Source organism: Schistocerca nitens, chromosome 10 (assembly GCF_023898315.1).
Source record: "Schistocerca nitens isolate TAMUIC-IGC-003100 chromosome 10, iqSchNite1.1, whole genome shotgun sequence".
Taxonomy (NCBI): domain Eukaryota; kingdom Metazoa; phylum Arthropoda; class Insecta; order Orthoptera; family Acrididae; genus Schistocerca; species Schistocerca nitens.
This window is the reverse complement of record NC_064623.1, coordinates 30510270-30524878: the sequence shown is the minus strand read 5'-3', so window position 1 is coordinate 30524878 and position 14609 is coordinate 30510270.

Below are 14609 nucleotides of genomic sequence, written 5' to 3'. Positions count from 1 at the left end.
TGATAAGCATTTTAATGAAACTGTTAATATGAACAACACGTGCTCACACTCATTTTACACTGTGCAGTTGATTGATTTGATTTGCACAGGGAGGTAAAACCAAAAGTGGTCCTAGCCCACTACTGCCTGTACAGAAACAGGTTTTTTGTTGGGTTTTGCTCCATAGGCAATTTGCTACTTCGTTATTAGACACAGTTACTGCAGGACTGAAAGACCTGAATATTCTGTCTTTTTTATCTTTTTGATGCATTTGAAGATATGATGTTTAGTTTCGTCACCATCACCACACAACCTACACTTTGGGGCTTCTTTGCGTGTACCCACTGTGTGTAGGCATGTCTTAAAAGATCCTTTGGCCTGTCATTAGTCCTACCATGTGTCTTGTCTGTCTCCTGTTTAAGCACAGGATTTCATAACTTCTCTTAAAACATGGCTTTGGTGTTATTTGCTTTCCATGTTTTTGTTTTTGGATCATAGCGTAATATTCTACGTACTGCCTCCTGATCTAGCTGCATAGATTTGATTTATCCATCACCTTAGTGATAGTTAGGACAGGTTCCAGTCCCATAAATGGAGTTGTCGTACCTGTCCTTGTCAGCCTATCAGCGTGTTTGTTGCTACAGAGTATAGAGTGACCAGGGACCCACAGCAGGTTTACCCTGTTGTTTTCCCTTAGTCTCACAAGGACTTTGTAGCATTCTGCTATGGTCTTTGAACTCTTTGTGGGGGCTGATACAGATTTAAGAGCTGCTTGACTTTCTGAATAAATGCAGATTTTCCAGTGTTTGTAGCACCTACGCAAATTCTCCTCTGTGCGCACCCTGGAATACTGTGGCCAGTTTCCCTAGAGACACTACCACTATAGACTAGGCTGTACCCTGGCCCTAGTGACTTCGTTGGTTTTTGTTCCATTAGTAAACCAGCACGGGGTGTTGTGGTTTGCACTTCCACTGCTCCCTACTTCCAACTGTTACATGGGAAGGTTTATAGAAGCAACTGGAAATTGTCATATAGTCAGCTGGCATTTCTCCAACCATTCTTGTATTTTCCTATGTTTTCCAAAGTCCCTGTATTGTTGTGGGAATCAGGAAATCCTAATAGCATCCGGTACTTAGAGTTTATAGCCTGCATGCATGAGCCACTGCCTCCATTTTAACCCACTAGTTCAATGGTGGCATATCCAGCATGGTTATCACAGGCTGTATTACATTGATACATACACTTGGCATTTGGATCCCAGTTTTTTCAAAGGTTCTTCTAGTGCTCATAAGAGTACCTTTCACCTTGCAACACATTATTTATGTGAGGGGTCCGTGACAGTTTCGCACCCAGGGTTACCGGTAGATACTTCACTACCACCTCTGCAGGCAGAGTTTCATCAAAAAGCTTAAGCTTCCAGTACATGCTCCGGATATGCTCCCTGGTAAATAGTATTACAACTGTTTTCTTGGGGCTGACCCTTAGATCCTGTTTCCTGCACCAGTTTTGCACGATGTTCAATGTGAATTGTGCCATAGTTCCAACAGTACTAGAAAATTTACCAAGAATTACTGTGACTTAAATCATCTGCGTATCCTGGGTAAAGGTAGCCTCTAGTGTTTAGCCCTTCAATTAGTTCATTCATTCACCACTATGTTCTGCAGTAGTGGGCCAAAATCCCTCCTTCTGGTGGCGTTGATCACTTCTTTTTATTTATTTATTTATTTTTTTATTCATCATGGTGGCTTCTACCATTCTTCTGTTTGACATGGTCTTAATCCATTTACAGATGATGGGCTCCATGCCATGCTCTTTTGCAGTTCTAACCATGGATTGGGAGGTTTTATTCTAAAATCCCACTCGTGATTCAGGAAGATGCAGAGAGCAATTTCCCGAAAGTGTGGTGCTTTTTCCACCTTCCCAACAAGTTGATGAAGTGCTGTTTCACAGGATTTGCCTGGTTGATTTGCATGTTCGTTTACGTGTAGAAGTACCATAGTTAGCCGCTTTACCCTAACATGCACAGTTTTTTTTAATGTTTTTAAAAGAAAGGGGGGCATGCTGATAGGTCTCATATCCCCTATCCTTGGTATGATCAGTTTTCCCTGGCTTTGGAATGAAAATAACCCTCACTATTGTCCCAGCATTAGGGATGATTCTTGAAGCGAGGCTAACCCTGAACAGCCTACAAGGGAGTCCAATTAACCTCTCCACTCCTTGTTGCAGAAGAGCTGGGAAGATTTCATCGGCACCTGGTTAATTGAATGGCTGAAACATCCACAGCATCCACTGGATTTGTTTTTAGAAATCAGCCCATCACTGGCAGATTCACAGTTCTCCCCTTTGATTACCTATAAATCGTTTTATGTTTTAGGGGCTAAATTTTTGTCTGTGTTATCTGCCAGAGTGCATTGAGGGAGTCTTGAGGAGCACATCCAGCACCTCATTCACTATCCTTGTGTACTCACCACCTTCTTCCTTAGATAACTTCCTGGATTAATTGGTATTCTGGTTGTGGTTGTGTGAAGTCTGCCACAAGTAATGATGCCTTCCACTTCCTCACAGAAAACCTTCCAATATGATAGTTTTGCTTGTTTAATTGCAAGGTTTTATTTATTTTGTCCATTGTCCTTTCCTTCTTGCAAGGTTGAACGTTTTCTTACCTGCCTCCTTTACAGTTCCAGGTTATTGCTCCACCAAGATACATTCTACATTCCTGTGTGTGCGCTTCTTGATGACATTGTAGTTTTCTAAATACAAGATCATAATGGCAGATGTCACTGCATTTGACATTTCCTCAAAATCTACTACTAGATTTCGCACCCCCCCCCCCCCCCCCCCGCCCGCCCCCCTCCTCTCCGGCACTTTTTTATTTTACATGCTTAGATAAAACTGAAACTATCATAAGAAATCTTGCATTTTCTCATCAAATTATGTATTTTAAAACATAAATTGGAAAATATGTAACCATGAAGAAATTGTTTACAAAAATGCTTTATATCATGGCTCAAGGACTGCTATGATGGGGATGCTTAATCCAAGTAGTGGGGATACTTGAGCTGGAAAGTAACTCATTTAAACCACCATTTGATTATCAAAACACTTTTGTTTGGGACTTAAACTCTCATGTTAATAACATTATGATGTCAAAAACAAACTCTTGAGAAACAGTCCTTCATAACCCATTATGAAAGTGAAGCTAATCACACAATCGTTTTCAGTTATTGATAGTAGGAGATTGGAGAATCATTTCTATTTTATCTTTGTTGACAAAAGTGGTGTCATCAATTGGAGGCCATTTAAACTTAGTCTGCAGTTCTTCTTGCAAACTTAACTTTCATTCCTTCCTCTCCTATATTAATAACGTTTCCAACAAATTATGTAACACATTTCCCCCCTCTAATTTTACCAACAACCAATGATTGGTGCTTGGCTTCCTGTCCACTACTGCAACTTCATAGTCACTCTGATCACTCTTTGCTTTTTGTGGAATAATAGTCAGATAGCAGATTAGATGTTTCTGATGAAGGGCTTTGGTTTGGATTTCTGTGGGAGATGTTTTGCTTTGACTTTTTTCTGTTTTGTGTAGGCCGGATATTTTTCATTAACTTTTTCTGTTTGTTTTTATTTTTCTGCTGTTTCCACAGAGACTTCTCTATTTGTAACTTTTCTGGAGTACATGTAAAATTTAGCAGTTTAGTTCCTTTTCTGCTTCCATTCATCAAATGAGGCAAGATTTTCGGGTAAGGTCTTAAACACTTTCTGACAAAATAATAGTTTCCACTTGTTGAGGGCTCTGGACAGATCATCAGCAAACGTAGGACTTGGGTGACAGTAGGCATAAGCCCACCCACACCAGTTTCAATTTACTCAGTATTGTTTGAGTATTTGAAGAAGCCCAGTACTTTCCACAGGGACATGTGACTCCATAGTGCCCTATCAGTTACATATAAACTCAAATTCATCATCAATAAAAATATTTTCATTCAGAGTGAAAGTACCACAAATTTTTAAGCCTTTACAAATTTTCAGACTCGTGAAAGCTAGTGTATAAGCCGGATCTGCTAACAGATTATACTATTTTATAACATGTAATTGCATAATGGCATTTATAAACATGTTTTTGTAATAACAGTTTATGTGTGGAAATTTCTTGTCCACAAAACGTGCCTGCGACTGTAATTTTAGCTTAGGTATAGTTGAGCCATGACTCAACTGTCACCAACCTGAGTGTCACGAGCATCTCTGTAGTCGATATTTATATTCAAGTGGCTCCTTCTAGGTTATGTAAACAACTATTCAAGAATGAGTGGCTTAAGTATCCCACATGCTCAAGTATCCCCCCTCTTCCTACTATAGGTCTGTTTCTCTCTTTCCTTCCTTGTCTTTTCCTGGATGTAATTATCATTAGGAGTTGGAGTAATAAAACCCCTTCATTATTCTCTTAGAGGTGGAAGAGTCTGTTTACCTCCTTCACTCTGAGAGAGCCATTTTTGGAGGTATTAGGTTGTTAGAAGCCATTCTTTACCTTCCGTTTGTTTCTGTTCTTCAAGAAATTTTCACTCTGACCACCAGACAAGGATTTTATTGTGATCTGGTCCAACTTCCGTGTCACAGTTTCCGCATCTTGGAGTGGTGCATCACCCGATCCAGTTGCAGAAACAACCTCCATTGGTTCCAGGCTCAATGCTAGAGTGTTTGAAGCCTTGTCGAGTCTCTCAGTTTCTGTTTTATTTTCTGTGTTCTCCATTTTGGTCCCTCGAGAATTGGGAATCTTATTTGGTCGGCACCACGGAACCTCATGCGGTGCAAGGCTAATTACTGAGGGAGGTTGCGCAATTCGCCTGTGGCTCCGTTAATAACACAACTTCCCATGTTCCATGCACCACTCGACACGTGTCACATCACACCTTAGGTTGGGTATCTGGGAAAATGAGGTACAGCTGTGGAAGTGGATAGGGGAGAGATGGGGTGTTGTGGGACACTTCTCGTCTGCTGAGGCATGTCTGGCATGGGAGACCCTGCCATTAGTTGTGCTACCAACTGCATAGCCCTTAGCTTCTTGCAAACATGCAGACATCTCTGACTGCACAGACAGTGTGTCGTCAAGGTGGCATCTTCAGGAGAGGGCAAAATCGATACTGCAGAATTTCCCCTACACTCCCACTATGCATTTTCATGTGGCCTGGTAACCAAGGAAACCTAAAAACCTTTGTTGGAAGAAGGAGATTTTAACTGTTTTAATTTATTTTTGCAACAGTAATATCCATTGTCCATGTCAGGAATAAAAATAATACTCATTTGTAAGTACATGCAAAACAGAACAAATAAACTTCTGACATGTTCGAAATGGCTGCAGATGCGGCAAACAGCATTGGAGATTGTCATTGCCTGATAGCATAGAAAGTCTGTCTTACTTTCCCACAGATAAATTTCTGATGGCAGTAGAACGTGTCAGAGCTCAGTAAAAGTCCTGTTTCTCTGATTGGCTGAGATATAGGATGTAATAATTTAGAACAGTCGTATCAGTGGGGTATTGAAAGATTTGAATATCACATTTTTCAGCCAGTCAGGAAGTAAGACTTCACAGTCCATCACATCAAGAAGTAACTGAATCACATTCAGTGTTTTGTGGCAATGTGGTATCTAATACTGTATGTGTCATTTGCATTTTCCATTAGAACCATTTTCCAGGAGGTCTAAAGTGAAAATGTATTTGTGAGTTGATGCCACTTAAAGCACTGCTTTATGTATCATCAAACTGGGTTTGTCATGGTAGTGTATATTGGTTACAGTCTGCCAATGTACTATGCCATAGGAAAAAAAGTGGGCTTGTACTTAACATATACCATTTTTGTAAAGAATATATCTGCGTATTAAGTAAATGAGTTGGTGCATACATTGTGGCTAGATTGTGATAGTATAACCTATCCCCAAATTGAAATCTGGGCTGTGATGACAGACTAATATGAGTAAGTCACACCAGTGGAACAATGATCCTGTTGGAGCACCTCTTCAAAAGACAGAAAAACGAGGAACCAGCTGCCCCGATCCTCATTCTGCCTTCCTCACCAAAAATTTTGGCATACTAAAAGATTCATGTTCCTTTAACTCGAACAATCTAAATCCTTTTCATGGTCTCTCTTTGTAGTTACGCCTTCATACTCAGCATCTCTCTCTAACTGCCACTGTCTCACTGTCTATATATGTCTCTCTGACACTGTCTCCCTTTTTCTCCCATTGATTTACAGTATGTACCACTGCCGCTGTCTCCACTTTTACAGTGTCTCTTTTTGTCTTGCTTACCTCCCAACCACTGTCTCCACCGTACCTCACCAGCTCAAATATTCTGGGGGACCCAACAAAACAAATAAATCTCCCCGCTATACCCATATGTTTAAAATCTTGGCCTCAAATGCGCCTTCCCCTTCACTAATGTGTTAAAGTTGACTGGTCCGGGAGTGTCCAGGCCCCCTAAGTGAGTGTATTTTTCACTTCCACTGTTTCATGTATTTTGCTCCCACTGCTTTTCTCTCTCTCTCTCTCTCTCTCTCTCTCTCTCTCTCTCTCATTGCCACTGTCTCTCACTGAAAAGCAATATTTTCTTTACATCTTCATATATACTCTGCAAACCACCATGAGGTGCAAGGCAGAGGATTCGTCCCATTGTACTAGATATTAGGGTTTTTTCCTGTTCCATTCTGAATGGAATGATTCACGTATGGAGCGTGGGAAGAATGATTGTTTGCATGCCTTTGTGCGTGCAGTAATTATTCTTATCTTCACAGCCCTTGCATGAGTGATATGTAGGGGGTTGTAGTACATTGGTTGAGTAATCATTCAAAGCCTGTTTTTGAAAATTTGTTAATAGACACTCTCAGGATAGTTCACATTTGTCTTCAAGAGTCTGCCATTCAGTATCTTCGTGACACTCTCCCGTGGATTAAACAAACCCGTGACTGTTCGTGCTGCCTTCTTTGTACATGTTGAATATCCCCTGTTAGTCCTATCTGGTACGGGTCCCAGACACTTCAGCAACATTCTAGAGTGGGTCACATGATTGATTTGTAAGCAATCTCTTTAGTAGACTGGTTACATTTCCCCGGTATTCTGCCAATAAACCGAAGTCTACACTTGCTTCACCCATGGCTGAATCTATTATTGAGCATTCCATTTCGTATCTCTACAAGTATTACACCCAGTTATTTGTATGAGTTTTTTCGTTTTGTGAAGTACTCAGTTATACATTTGTGAACAAGTTGGCAATCTCTGCATTATGTTAAAATCTTACCAAGATCTGACTGAATATCTATGCAGCTTCTCTGAGATAGTACTTCATTATAGATAACTGCATTGATTTTACTATTAATATGTCTGTAAGGTCATATACAACATGAGCACCAAGGGTCCCAACATACTACCTTGGGGCACACCCGAAGTTACTTCTACATCCGACAATGACTCTCCAATCTAAGATAACATTCTGTGTCCTCCCTACCAAAAGGTCCTCAATCTAGTCACGAATTTCAATTGATACCTCATACAATCGTACTTTTTTCTCTCCCACCGTTACTGTTTCCTTTCCCTTTCTCTCCCACTGGCACTGTCTACCCCCTCTTTCACCGTCACTGTATCCCAGATACTGTCTTTCTGCACAAGAAAGTACAAATATGTTCACATGTGCCAACATTTTTGGTGAAGAAGGCAGAATTAGGATTGAGGCAATTGGTTTATTACTTTTCTGTAATTCTTGTAAAGTGGAATATTAGCATTTTCTGAGCTCCAACAGAAGTGAGTTCCCTTTTTTCTACATCTGCATCTACATTCACACTCCGCAATCCACCATATGGTATGTGGCAGAGGGTATTCAATACCACTACTAGTCATTTCCTTTCCTGTTCACTCGCAGATAGAGCAAGAAGAAAAAAACTGTCTGTAAGCCTCAATATGAGGCATAATTTCTTGCATCGATGTGGTCCTTACATAAAATGTATGTTTGCGGTAGTCAGCTTCAAATGCTGGTTCTCTAAATTTTCTCAATAATGTTCTTCCCAAAGAATGTTGCATTGATTCCCATTTGTATGGCTGAAGTTTCTTCATAACACTTAACGTGTTGTTCGAACATACTGATAACAAATCTAGCAGCCTCCTCTGAATTTCTTCGATGTCTTCCTTTAATCCAACGTGGTGCAGATCTCAAACGCTTGAGCAGTACTCAAGAATGGATCGCACTGCTGTTCTATATGCTGTTTCTGTCACAGATTAACCACACTTCTCAAAATTCTCCCAATAAACCGAAATCGTCCATTTGCCTTTCTTACTGCAATCCTCATATGCTCATTCCATTTCATATGAGTTTGCAACATTATGCTGAGATATTTAAACAATGTGACTGTGTCAAACACTTCACTGCTAATGTTGTATCCAAACATTACAGTTTTGTTTTTCCTCCTCATCCGCATTAACGTACATTTTTCTACGTTTAGAGATAGCTGCCATTCATCCCATCAATTTGTCTAAGTCATCCTGTATTGTCCTAAAGTCACTAAATTTTGTCAGCTTCCGACACACCACAGCATCATCAGCAAACAGCTGCAGATTGCTTTCCACCCTGGCAACCAAGTCATTTATGTATATGAAAAATAATAGTGGTCCCATCACACTTCCCTGGAGCACTCGCGACTTATGCCTTTGTCTCTGAGAAGCACTCACTGTCGAGGAAAACGTACTAAGTTATATTACTTAGGAAGCCTTTGAGCCACACAAATATCTGGGAACTTATTTCGTATGCCTGTAGCTCCATTAACAGTCTGCAGTGGGGCAACTTTTCAAATGCTTCTTGGTTTTAGAAAATTTATTATATTCGAACTCAAGAATATGTTCTAGAATTCTACAGCAAACCAATTTTAAGGATTTGTTTTGTAATTTGCGGTTCTGTTCTTTTACCTTTCTTATACACAGTAGTCACCTGTGCATTTTTCCCTTGCTTGTAGAGTACTATGTGTAAAACAGAATTGGGATACCATCTTGGAGCTGGTGACTTAATTGTTTTCAACACTTTCAGTTGTTTTTCTGTGCCAGGGATGCTTATTACTGTGTCGCCCATTTTGTGTGCACCTTATGTAAATAATTTGTTCTGGCAGAAGTTAGCAATAAGAATATTGTGTGCAATAGATAACGACATATCTCACAGATACCTCTTTAAAAGTCAGATTCTGCTGAACTATAATTAGTGCTTTGCCTTCTTGTACACCATTCAGAGCAGAGATACAGTTTGGTGCAAATGTAATTTAATTTTTAAGGTTTACAAACTATCGCTGAAAATTTAAAAATGGATAAACGATGTTCACAGCATTTTGTTTCTCCATATGTAAAAAAAAGTTTGTCATTTTAATGACCTTTACACAGTAAATAAAACAGGCCAGAGAAAATTAAATTAACTTTTCTTTATTTGTCTTTCAACTTTACACAATATTATCTTAATATCAAAATACACTGCTGCAAAAAAATGCAACACCCTCAATGACTGTGTTTCAGTGGCACCAGGATTTAATATGTGCATATTAAGGGATTTTTGTGTTGGCAATTCATATGGCACTCAGGAGACCCATCTGTACACCCTCTACTTTGACTCTGCAGGCAGCAACTGTGTTGACTTTAGAGGTGAGCAGCATTTTCAACATCCATTCTAGGATACAAACATGGCCTACCCATAAGTACATACTCCTGCTTGAACAGCTTCAGCCATTTAAAAGGGGTCACATGTTGCACTTGTTTGGTCATCAGGGATTTCTGGGAAATGTCTGCTTGCAGGAGGAGTAAGAACATTTGTGTATCTGGCTAGGCTATCACTGATATTGTGGCACTGCCAATCATAGCTTGTCATGCAAGAGTTAATTGAAGAGTGGATCTCTGTTGTCTTCAGTGATGAGAGTAGGTTCTGTGAGTGATGAACATACCCACTCTAACACACTCTTTTTACCAGGTTCTAGCTAAAAATATTTGAGTAACATAATCATAGATTATAAGTCTTCGCTTAGGACGGTGAAAAACTTGGAGTGTGTACTTATCTCTTGTTGGTTTTGATGAGTTTTCTCCACCGGATAACTTTGATCACAAGTGTTTGCAACTACTTTTCCACAGTTTTTACATGATATAAGGAAGTTAAGCTTGTACACAGAGAAAATTTCATCTCAATGAAATAGTAAGTAGTATATTTTACATTTATGTTTTCTTTGGCTTTAATTTTGTATTAATGGAACAAGTGTGAAAACACTAATGGTGTGAAATTGAGAATCATAGTACTAATTGCTTCAGAGAATTCGTGTTTAGAAAACAGATGTAACTGCTGTGTTATATTCACCGGCATTTGAAACATGTTTTCAGTCACTTGATATAGTGATCATTCAAAATACCAGTGACAACAGAACTGGACAAGTTACAATAGTGTCTTTACACTGTCTTCACCAACAGGCAGTTTAGTTTCTGTGCTTGTGAATGAAATGAAGTGAGAGATAGTTTGTTGCCTATATACTACAAATAAATAGCATGTACACATGGCAAAACGCACTTCAAAATGAGAATCCTTTCCGATGTGCAAAATAAAAATAAAAAAGGTTTTGACTGGTAGCATTTATTTATAAATAGAGACCTGATTATATGCATTATAAAAACTTATGCATTAAAATGCTTAAAATGCATGAAAAGTGTAGAAAATGTGCAAGATCAAATAATAAAAAATCATAGGAGTTACTGCGTGTATAATATCTCTAAGTCGAACCTGTGCATATCAGTTACCGGTACTTGGAGGAGCGCCGGCCACGCGAAAGGTAGGTACATTTAGAACGCTGATAACATTTTCTGAATTCTTTCTGGTAGAAAAAAAATGGTTCAAATGGCTCTGAGCACTAAAGGACATAACTTCTGAGGTCATTAGCCCGCTAGAACTTTGAATTACATAAACCTAACTAACATAAGAACATCACACACATCCATGCCCGAGGCAGGATTAGAACCTGCGACTGTAGCGGTCGTGCGGTTCCAGACTGTAGCGCCTACAACCGCTCGGCCACATCCCGGGTCGGCCTTTCGGGTAGAGAATAGGGAGGAGGCTTTTCTGGGATTATTTCCTAAAAGTTTGCAAAATGGGGACGCATAGCGTGTTTCAAGAATTGTTCCTTCTTTGCTATTGTTTTCGGTAACAAGCAGATGCCATGCAAATGAGTCGCAGAGAAACAATCGATATGTACAGGACCAACTTCGAGATATATCGCTCGCTGAGGGGCACACTTAAAAACTCCATAATATATATATATTTTTTAAATCATGATTTTTTTGGTACAGCATTTACTTTTAATTAATACTATTGGATCAAAGCATCATTTACAACGCTTATTACATTTTTCTACTGTTGCAAACATAAACGTCCAAGTGCTGTTCCAAATGTTCAATAGAAAGATTGTGTCTTTGGTCACTCAAAACATTTTTATAAGCAGAAAACGACCGTTCTACGTCAACTGAGGTAACTGGGCAGTATTTGGATTTGGGTGCTGTGGGCACTTACTGTTTGTGGTAAAAGTTCGCTCGATCCGTTAATAAAACTATCAATTAGGCACAAGGGTTCAAAGCCTGCGTTATTGTTTAAAATGTTTTCAAACTATTTTGTAAGTTTTCTTGAGAATACCTGAGCCAATGAGGACGTCACTAGAATAATTTTATTAATTAACTGAATAGATGCATTCAGCGCCAAACCTTGAGTTGCAAGCCTTTCAATACTTGCCGGTGTATGGGAAAGATGAAAGCTTATCACAGCAATATCTTTTTTAATCATTTAAAGCTCTTTTGCACTGGCAAACTGCCCAAGCCTCTGCACTATCGAAGTCGTTTACTACCCCTCTAAAGGGCTCGATATATTCATTGTAAAACAACACAGCTTCTACCCACGTACCCGAACGAGTTACCACTGGGGTTTGGGGGGCAAACGCACATTTGGTAGTTTTCCCTTGTAGGTATTGATGCGAGAAGGAGCGTTTAGAATATTTTCTTTGTGGATGAAATCAGTTTATTTACATTCACAAACATGCAACATACTTCCTCAGCAAGGCGATGTACTCCATGAGCAAAGCACATCACATATATCAAATTGGGATAAAATACTCGGAAGGCTTTTCCTGCTTCGATCATATACGAAGCAGCATCTGAAGTAAACACAAACTCCCTTTCATCTGCAGAATATTCTGGTAATATTTTTTAATTTCTTCATTCACAAATCTGGCTATCGTAGAATCATTTACTTTTTCAAGTTCTTTGTAGACCGCTAAATAGGAAGAAGGTACTTCTTTTAAAGCACCAACAATAACATTTGCAGTGTAACGGCCAAAAGTGTCTGTAGTTTCGTCAGCTGAAATCCAGATAACCCTGTCCTAGAGCTCATTGCGTATTTCTTGCAGAACATTTTCATCTGGCATATTTTTAATTAAGAAATATTTGTGCAGGAAGTATTCGAGGATAGGGTTTGTAATTTTGTGAAGAGGAATATTGCTTGCAAAGAATGCTTCACATAGATCCACGTTAAACCGACTTCTTCTTCATTCCTGCGATATGAAGACTTCTTTTGACATGCTAGCTCTATTTGAAAGTTGTTTTTTTCACAAAACGTTTTCCTCGCAAACTTGAAAATGTAAAACAGTTCCGTCATGTGTAAATGTTCCAGGGTGGTCAGCTATCCACGAAACGCCGTTTCTGTTTTCGGGCGGCATGGCGTACAACACGTTACACACTACACGTCGTAAAAACGTTCGACTGTGTACAAGTAAATAGAAAGCTAAACTGAAACAAGGGACGTGTGACTAAAAGCTTGCGTAGTTTAATATTTGCCGACGCGTACGGTACGACAGTGGAGGGGATTAACCGGGTGCACGGGCGCAGGAACATAGATTTTGTCTGCCTGTTCCTCTTCTGTAATGATTTCGCTAGGCAGTGGCCTCGGGGTTAGCGATTGCACGCAGTTCTAGGTCGCGGTCAATCTGTGAGACATCAAAACCAGATCGAGCTATAGACCTCCCGTCTAAATTTTTAAAATATTGTAAACATACAACGAAAATATGCATCGTCACTAGTTTTTAGTTAAAATCTTCAATAATCGGTGAAAAGGAGCCAAATATTTAAATGCATATGCAACATGCAAATGCATATAATTGCAGTCTCTAAATTATAACCAAACGGAAGAAATAAAATGAACAGATCATACAGTGAGCACATATACGTATAATGTAGATAAAAATGGATGAAAGGTAGATGGAGAGAAACAGTTCATCATATTCCAGCCTTGCTTAGATTCAGTATTGTGGGACAGACCACTCATGCGTGGCGTCGTCCTCTGAAAAAATTGACATGTCCATCCTCACTGTCCAACCTTGCCTATAAGGAGAGGTTCCAACCAGTGGGACAGACTTTTTGAAACAATCTATGCGGTGATGGAGGTAAAGGTCCAAGGAAATGACAGCCTGCAACCATTCACCCTGGTGGGCCCCTCATTTGTGAGTAATGGACGAAATAAAGATTCAGAATTTCGCGTCATGATCTATACGTTTAAAAATGAAAGCACTTCACATAGCGGTTGCATAGTGTAATGGTGAAGGTATCGACCTCACGTACAGTGTGTTGTTTCGAATCTCGGCAGATGTACTTAATTTTTTTTCTATTTTAAACCTTCATCGAAATGACTTTGATCATTATTTTTATTCAGTTAATTGGTATAAATGTAATTTTTCTATTCATTTGTCACATTATTTTAATCAACGTTTTAATTTCATTTGCTCTTATTTCTTCTTCCTTTCGTTTTTTGAACTTGGAATCTTCGTGCATGTGAATCTAGTTAATTTTATGTATATATCATTATGTTTAAACATTTGAAGATGCCGATCTGTGGGTTAAAAACAGAAAGCAAATGATGAAATAATCTGTAAACGTAGGCTTCCCCGGCCGTTGTCACAGTCAATAAAACTCTTCTGAGTTCGAGGCCACATTGTCATCTGCAAATTTAGCAATACACCCTGAGGAAGGCGCCTTGCAACAGTCGCCGAAACGTCGGAATTTTACAGATGACAATGGGGCCTCAAACCCAGAAGAATTTTATTGACTATGAAATAATCTATTTATATGACTGCGCAATGGATTCAAGAATGTATATTTCGGTAAAAGATTTACATCTGTTTGGATGGCTATCGTCATAGAAACATTCAAAATATACGTTCTTATTGCGCTATTTACAAATTAAATAATATTTACAAAATAAATAAGTAAAACGAAATTCAGGCAAAACGAATTTCAGGCAAAATGAGAAACAGAAATGATGAATGCAATAACATTGATGAAAAGTCAGATGACAAAATGAAAGCAATTAAATCGAAATTAATACATACCAATAATCAGAATCACATGAATTATGATTCCAAATGAAAAAGGCGGATAGGCAGAAATATGAGTGCAAATGATGAACCTTATACGATGACAAATATGACTGGCAAATGAATAAAAAATGCATTTAAACCAATTAATTGAATAAAAATAATGATAAAAGTCATTTCGATAGAGATCTAATAATAAATAAGTGTATATCACGAGATTCG